Below are 7,331 nucleotides of genomic sequence, written 5' to 3'. Positions count from 1 at the left end.
GTGGGCGCTCAGCACGATGCCTTGACTTCTTTTACAGTCACTGGAGGCTGAAAAGTGTTTCTGCTTGCTCTGGGCACCTCTCACTTGACAGGTGAATTGCTCTGGTTCAAATAAATGGGAAGGCAGAGCTGGCCAGAGCTTTGAGACGATCTGTCTTGATCTGCTCTCCTTCCAAAGAAACCAAGAGGCTATTAAACCCAACGCAAGCCAAGCTGTGTTGTGACATGGACTAAAATGCTGAGCTGAGATTTCTTGAAGAGACAGCTCAGATGGAAGAGAAACAAAAAGGGTTTCTTTACCTCCCTCCTGCAGAAAGGGGCATCACCTCCAGCTTTGCCTTCAGCCGTCCAGAAGCGCACAGATGCTGCCTGATCTCTCTGGGTGCGTGGTTACATTTTCCTCTTCCTCAGCTCTGCTCCCCACTCACTGTGTCCAACCCCACTGCATCCTGCTTCGTGGGGAAGAAGGGAGAGCCGTAAGTGTTTTTGGGATTGATATTGGCAGGAACTTTGGCATCACGGAGCATCCTTGGGGCCGTACCAGCTGGGACTCCCCAGCCCCCAGGGAGCACCATGGCTGCTCTCAGAACTGGGGACCTTTCCTGGAGGACCCAACCCCACACCACGTCCAGCTCCCCCAGGCAGGGACCTCCCTGTCTCCCTTCTGTATTCTTTACCCACTTTTCTTAGGCACTGATAGAAGGACCCACATGCTGTGAGTGCTCTGCGTGGTGCCAAGCTGTCCGTGCAGGGCAGCTCCCCTCGAGCTGGCATGGAGAAACCCAAATCAAATCATCCCGGCAGGCACAGAAGGAGCTGGGATGGAAGAAAAGTGCTGCGAAGGGAGGACGGTGGTGATAAGAGCTTCCCATCAGCGGTGAGAGCAGAGCTGTGCTGGGAATCAGCGAGCTGTGAACTTCTCCAAAGGCCAGAGCTGGTGTCAGCCCTGTGTGCTTTGCCACCTACATGCTGTTGGCACAGTTTGGTCTCACTCTTGCAGAGGGGTAGGAGGCAAACGGTGCTCTGCAAAACCTCCATTGTGAGGATGGAGAAGCAGCAACCGCCACCAAGGGGACTCGCCTGGATAAAAAAAAAATGAGTGGTTTTCCCTTGAATGCAGAATATCTAAAAGCACAGCTCCTCCCTGAGGAGAGCATGCTAAAGTCCTCTGTGGGAACGCACATTGCCCAGTGGCACAACCTTCCTGCTTCCAGCTCACCGACCTGCTGGGAGCATCCCATGCCCCTGGGGGTCTGTGCCTTCCTCCCTGCAAGCAGAAGGCATTGCACTCAGGGGCAGGGGTTGGTTATTCTGTTTTCTCCTTGCAGATAAAGAAGCCAAACGCCTGCTGGAGCGAGCTGACTGAGGGATTGCTGCTGGATGGGCCATAGCACCGTCTCCAGGTGGGTTTGGTTACAGCTAAACGGTGCTCCCTGGGTGTGCACATGAAGGTTTTGTGCCTGAGAGCACAGCTGTGTGCTGGGTTTGGCTGCAAAGGATGCAGAAGGGTTTGACGGCGATGGGTCGAGTGAGGCCAGCAGGTATCAGTGCTGCAGAACAGCCCCAGCCACATTTAATTTCCTGGGACGGAGAGATGTCCTGGCTGGGCAAGCTGCAGAGCCAGCAGACGGCCGGGTGCCAGCAGTGGGATGGGAGCAAGGATGCGTGGAGCAAGGTGTGCTCAGAGCAGCCATGGGGAGGGCTTGTGGCTGGGATGCATTCGGGGAAGACTTTGGTCACACGTGTGGCTCCAGGCATCTGTGTCCTGTCCTGTCCTAAGGACACACATCCAGCGTCCTTGTCACGCTCACAGCTCTGAGCATGCCTTGGGGATGGGGGTGATGATCCTGAGAGGAGCAGGGGACAACAGGGGACAACAGGGGACAACAGGGGACAACAGGGGACAACAGGGGACCGATTCGGTTCAGCAGCAGCCCCTGAGCTGAGCACTGCTGGCTCGAGGGCAGCAGTTCTGCTGCTTGGCTGTTTCTCTGCAATGGGCTGAAGCCATGTGTGCTCCTCCCCGATTCCGGGAAGAGGATGGTGCCTTTGCAGCTGTTTGTTCTTGGGAACTGACAGTCCCAGGAATGCTGCCAAATCTCCAGCTGATGGATGAGCCCCTCTCAGAGCCTGAAAACCTTTCAGACAAACAGAGCGGAGCTCTTTCGGGAGCTGTGTGTGGGGATAATGAGGAGAGAGGGGGCAGAGCTGGGAAAGGGAACATGAGGGGCAGCGGGGAAATGTCCTTGTGTGGAATGCGTGGAAGTCCCCAGAATTTTGCTGGGAAGAGAGAGCAGGAAGCTGGGATTGCAGGGCTGAGATAGGGAGCATAGGAGAGGCATTAAGACACAGCGACAGCGTGAGCTCCTGATGTGATGGAGAAACAAAGTGCCTTAAGAAGCGGGGATTTTCAGCAGCTCTAAAAGGAGCAATTTTGGAACAAATGATCTCTGTAACAGCTGCAGATCTGGGAAACTCCTGGCAACAGTGTGCCATTATACAGAGATGCCCTGGGAGCCAAACGCCTCCTCTGACACTGTTGGTGGGTCTGCAGTTCCAACACACCCTTCTCAACTGAGCGTTGTCTTAAAGGGAAGCCAAATTCCCCAAGGTTTGTGACCTTCCTTTTGCTTCCTTCCACAGGCTGCATGCCCTGGAACCTGTTGGTGGCACCGTGAGAACCTCCATCCTTGGCTGGAAATGACAATGTGAAGGCAAGCAGGAAAGAAGACGCCTTAAAATGAACCTTTTTGGCTCATATTTTTGGTGCTTGGGCATCCCCACAGCACCCTCCATGCCCTGGGCATGCAGGCTTTCAGGCTTTTCCCATCATGGCTCATGGTCAACCGTTGTTGGTCAGCTGTTGGTCACTGGCCTTCTTGCCTACAAGGGCACACTGCTGGCTTGTGGTCAACCGTTGTCCCACCACTGGTCACCTGGGACCTCCAGGTCCTTCCCCACGCAGATCCTCACCAGGATCTCATGGAACAGCCCTGTGAGCTCTGCTCTGATCTCCACAGATCCAGCACCAAGTCTCTCAGATGGCCACGGCCGGGTTGGTGCCTGTGAGCATCGCTCCCAGGGAGCAGCAGCCAGGGAACAGCAGGGGAGAGAACCCAGCAAGCTGGAAAACCAAGGCCAGAAGCAGGGGGAGATGAGAACAGGCGGATGGAAGCAGGGTGGTGGGTGGGCTGGCAGGAACCCAGGGCTCAGGGACCCGCTGTGCCGGGGCTTTGCATCCGCTCCATGCATCCACAGGGAGCAGAGCGTGCCTGAGCCACGCTGCATTGCAACCTGGGCGATCTGGAGGATGGTAACTGAGCTAATAAATGACCAGAGAGAGGAAGAGGTGCAACATGGCTGTGCCCTCATTTGTGGCCTGGTGGGGACAGCTGGCTGGGGAGCAGCATGGCAGCGCTCTAACATCACCCAACCCCCTTGGCTGGGGGGTTTCAGTACCTCTGTCTTCATCTTGCCAGTCCTTGTTTATGTGCGTTCCAAGTTAACGAATAGGAAAGCTAATTACTGCAGCTAATTACTGATGGCACTATTTATAGCAGCCTAGCCCTCCCTAATAGGTCTGCTCGCTGCTCCCTGCTTGCACGCTGCTTTGATATAAATAGAGAGCCAGGGAGGTTGTAGGGCTGGGAGATACAGTGTGCAAAAGGAAATATGGGGAAAGAGGGTGAATCCATTCCCCCGGTCCCAGGTGTGAGCCCCCCTGTCCTGCTGCTTTGTTGCAGCCTCATCCAAGCCTGCTATGAGGGGAGGACCAATGGGGGCTGGACTTGATCCTTGTGGGGTCCCTTCCAACTTGAGATATTCCACGGTTCCAGGATTCTAGGATTCATGATTCCAAGGTTGTAGGATATCATAAAGTGCTCACAGACCTGACTGTGCCTCACTCTGGGGTGGAAACTCTGCACAAATGATCTGCTTGGTGCCCTACCATGGCCACAAGCCTGGACCAAGAGCAAACCGTGAGCTGCAGAGATGAACATTATGAGGATAACTGAGGATGTGGGTGATCCGACCCCATTGGAGCTCTAGAGCAGCACGGGCTGAGGCTGAGGATGGGACAAACTCGAGCATTTCTGCAGTTGCTTTGCATCCTCGCATTGCCTCTGCTTGGCTGGATCCCATCCGCTGTGCATTCAGCACACTCCTCAACTGGAGCCTAGAAAGAACTGCAAGGAGAAAAGGGGCACTCTGGGTTTCCAACGTTGTCCCAGTTTTGTGAACAACCCGAAGGAAATGACCAGCGCAAGGTTAGGTGAGGACAGTGGATGCTACCAGCCTGCGTGGACTCAACAGCAGCTGGATGAATTAATGGACGAGAAACGCATCAAGGGCCATTAAACCTGGAGATACCATCTTGGGCATGGGGAATCCCCGAGCCACAGCCTGCAGGGGGCTGGGAAGGATGCTTTCCTGCTCTTATGCCCTTCCTTTGCTGCCTGCTGTTACGATGGTGATGGATGGACCAGGGATGGCTGGTTTTAAGTTCTTCAATTAATCACCGCAAGTCGGCATCTCTGCTTAGTCTCACTGTGCTTGGGTCACTTCTAACCTCTTTCTTCCACCATTGCAAAACCCCTCATTGCCTACAGACCAAAAGAACGGAGCATGTTCCTCTCCGCCATACTTGAAGGTCTGGGACAGCAGCTGCACTCCATCCCTGACAAAGAGTCTGTTTCTGATTTCCACAGATCAGGAGCATATGATGCCCTATCAGCACCGATAATTAACTGCTCTCAGATCAAATTGCAAACGGAGCTGCTCCACGGAGCTGCTGGCAGGAGAAGGAATCAAAGAGCCGAGCAGAAGTTCGCAGCTCTGGCTCAGCAGTGGCAGAAGATTCAGCAGTGGCTGAAGTTGGAGTTGGTGCCGATTCCTACATCGTCAGCACGGGCTCAAAGCGCTGCCAGGTCTGGCCAAAGTCCGGCTGCTGTCCAAGCAATGACAAGTGGCTCATGTTCCATATTCCCATGCCAAAGTTTTCTAGAGCTCTGCAAAGCTGAGGTGATGCTTTTCCCCCTCCCCGATCCACAGATTTTGGGCATTCCTCGTGGTTGGGGTCAGGGTGGCACCAAACGATGCAACGTTTTTGGGTCGCAGCCGGATCCGATTGCTGCTCCGTTGGTTGGTAGAGCTGTGAGAAACCACGGCCATGGGCAGCTTTTCCTCCTCTGCACCACCTGGAGCTGCATTTAAGCCCAGGCCTTTGCTCGAGGGGAGCAGGAAAGCGGTGAAGATGGAGCAGGTCGGAGCGAGCAGAGCACGATGAGATGGGGGGTGACTTTCCTCCATGTTTCTGGTGCTTTCTGTGGAGGAGAGGGGATGCAGAGCCCCTGGGGACAGAACAGGAGAGACGGGGACATTGGAGGACGCAGTGGTGGCACCCAGGGGTGGACGGGAATTGCAGCACAATGAGCACAGCCCCATTACCACATCATCTCAGCCTAAAATTAGCCCTTAATGCAGGAAAGGGGAAGGGCTTCGCGACGCGGAGCGGAATCAATAAGAGCTCCTCTGCGTCGCGCCGGAGCGACGTGCCATGCTGCACTCCCCTTTTGGCAAAGCAATGTCAGCCTTTGGCCACTGGGATCGATACTCACCAGGATTTATGGTCTGTCGTACAGCAGGGAAAAGAATGCCATTCCTCTGCCCGGAGACAGGCGGTACGACCTGATGGAGGAGGATGGGGAGAAAATGAGCCGTGGGGCTCCAGCAAAATGGCCCAAGGTTGGGTGTTTACATCAAAAGGATGCTGCCCCACGGGCACCAGCTGAGCAAAATCCCCCTGAACCTCTTTGCAGGGTGAGGTTTGCTACAATCCACATCCATCCCTTGCTTTGGAGAGGTGACATCCCCTCCCCGCAGCCCCCAGCACGTTTCGCTCTCATTGCTCAGCGTTTAGCTGAGATTTATGACCCTCTTTAGGAGTGCTCTCCCATTGACACGAGAGGTAAAGCCCTTCAAGGAGCGTCTGCTTTCTCCCATAAGCAGGAGAGGAATTATTGCTGTAAGCTGCAGAGAAATGGGTTTTAGGGAGAAGCCTGGCTCTTGCCTGAGACCACCTCCAGCTTCTGCCTCCTCCAGCATCAGGTCCTCGGGGCAGATCCTTGCACTGAATGAAATATTCAACGGCACTTCATAAATCCCAGTGGGTGGTGAGGGCTGAAGTCAGCGGCTCGGTCCCAGAAGGATCCTTCAGATGGGGAGGAACGGTGCCAGGAGGGGCAGCTCTTCCCCCAGCTCTTCTCTTGGAAGCACCGGGGCTGGAGGAGCGCCAGGGCTGAGTCACTGCCCTCACCTGCCCCGCGGCTCCAAGCGCTGCTATTGCAATGGAAGGCAGGACGCACAGAGGGGTTTTCTCACCATCACCTCGCTCTGCTTCCTCCCTGCGCTGGATTTCAGGCACAGCACTCCCTATCGACGTTATGGGGCGGGAGGTCTGGGGGCTGCTTGGGGTCCTGGTGGCATTCCTGAGTGTCCCACTTGTCCCCATCTGCACGTGCCCTGCTCTGATTCAGTCCCTTCCAATTAAGTCCTACACCACCCGTGTGCGAGCGCATGCTCTGCACTGTTTAAATGGTGAGAAGACGGGAAAGTCTCTGAATATTTACATTGGAGACGACGGAATTTAATCAGCAATATTAACCAGCAAAGAACCCTGCTGAGACTCCCAGTGAATAAAAAGGTTTTGACAGAGAAAAAGAGAATAACCTGACAGCAGCGGAGTCAGAACGCGGAGTAAAAGAGCTTCAAAGGGTCCAAAGGGACGTGGCAGAGAGCTTTCCCTCTGCAGTGCCTTCAAACTACAGAGCCCTAGGAATAGGGGTGGCCATATCCGTCATCCTCTATGGGAGCAGCGCACGGAGGTCTGAGCTGTGAGCTGGGGGTGGGACACCGTGGGGTCCTGGTGGATGATACGCGTGGGTCCCCACGCTGCATGGCTCAGGATTTCAGAGCAGTGCCACGTGTCAACGCGCTGGGTGCTTTGGGAGCAGATAGGGCAGAATACGAGATATGGAGAGGGTGGAGACACTGGGGTGGAACTGGTGTGACTCCAGGACTGCACTGCCCAAGCTTTGCTCTGCTCATGGGTCCTCCTTGACTCATCACCAGGCACTGCAATGCCATTTGGCTGCCAGTTAGAGCCTTCAGCCCTGCCAGCACCACCCCCAGGTGCCACACAATGGAAAGCACAGCAACGGCAGCAGAACAACAAGGCTGCAACAAGTGAGGGTTTGCTCAGATGCAACAACTGTGGGCACAGAAATAAAGAAGCTGCTTACCTTCAGAAGGCCTCAGGTGCGCAGGGATGTC

General features: G+C 55.0%; 1 long non-coding RNA gene across 1 annotated transcript; it reads left to right on the top strand.

The window, feature by feature from the left end:
- Nucleotides 1-1,211: 1,211 nt before the first annotated feature.
- On the top strand, nucleotides 1,212-3,160 carry LOC125685905 (uncharacterized). The gene is made up of 3 exons (XR_007373523.1): nucleotides 1,212-1,250; nucleotides 1,328-1,402; nucleotides 2,643-3,160. It is a non-coding gene; the product is annotated as an uncharacterized LOC125685905 (long non-coding RNA).
- The last annotated feature ends 4,171 nt before the right edge of the window (nucleotides 3,161-7,331 follow it).

The sequence above is a fragment of the Lagopus muta genome, chromosome 29 (genome assembly GCF_023343835.1).
Source record: "Lagopus muta isolate bLagMut1 chromosome 29, bLagMut1 primary, whole genome shotgun sequence".
Lineage (NCBI taxonomy): Eukaryota > Metazoa > Chordata > Aves > Galliformes > Phasianidae > Lagopus > Lagopus muta.
The sequence above is the reverse complement of the archived record's forward strand: the minus strand, read 5'-3'. Positions and strand labels throughout refer to the sequence as shown.